This window comes from Nannochloropsis gaditana, assembly GCF_000240725.1.
Source record: "Nannochloropsis gaditana CCMP526 unplaced genomic scaffold scaffold087, whole genome shotgun sequence".
NCBI classification, from domain to species: domain Eukaryota; class Eustigmatophyceae; order Eustigmatales; family Monodopsidaceae; genus Microchloropsis; species Microchloropsis gaditana.
In genome coordinates, this window is record NW_005803866.1 from 1 (window position 1) to 414 (window position 414).

Here is a 414-nt window from a genome sequence, read left to right on the forward strand (position 1 = left end):
ATGTCTACCATAGAAATAAGCGCCTTGTTTTTTGGGGGGGTCTCAATGGACAATGCGCGATGGACTGTCTTTTTTTTCACATATGTCTACCATAGAAATAAGCGCCTTGTTTTTTGGGGGGGTCTCAATGGACAATGCCTCCTTGCCTTGGTGCATAGTACGCCCACACACTGGAGTGCATTGCTTCCTCTCAGGTCTCTCCCTCCGATACCTTCAACCTCCTCCTCCCACACTTGATATGGAATCCGCTCTCTCCCGCTCGAGGGCTTCCGCCTGCTCCCTCCCTGCTCTTTGTCCCCGAACATTGTCGCTTATAACACCCTCTCCCATTTTTGAAGCATCAATAACCCATCCGCCTCCCCTGGCACGGCTCTCGTTCCCCCCCCCCTCTCTCCTCTTGCCCCGACGCCTCCA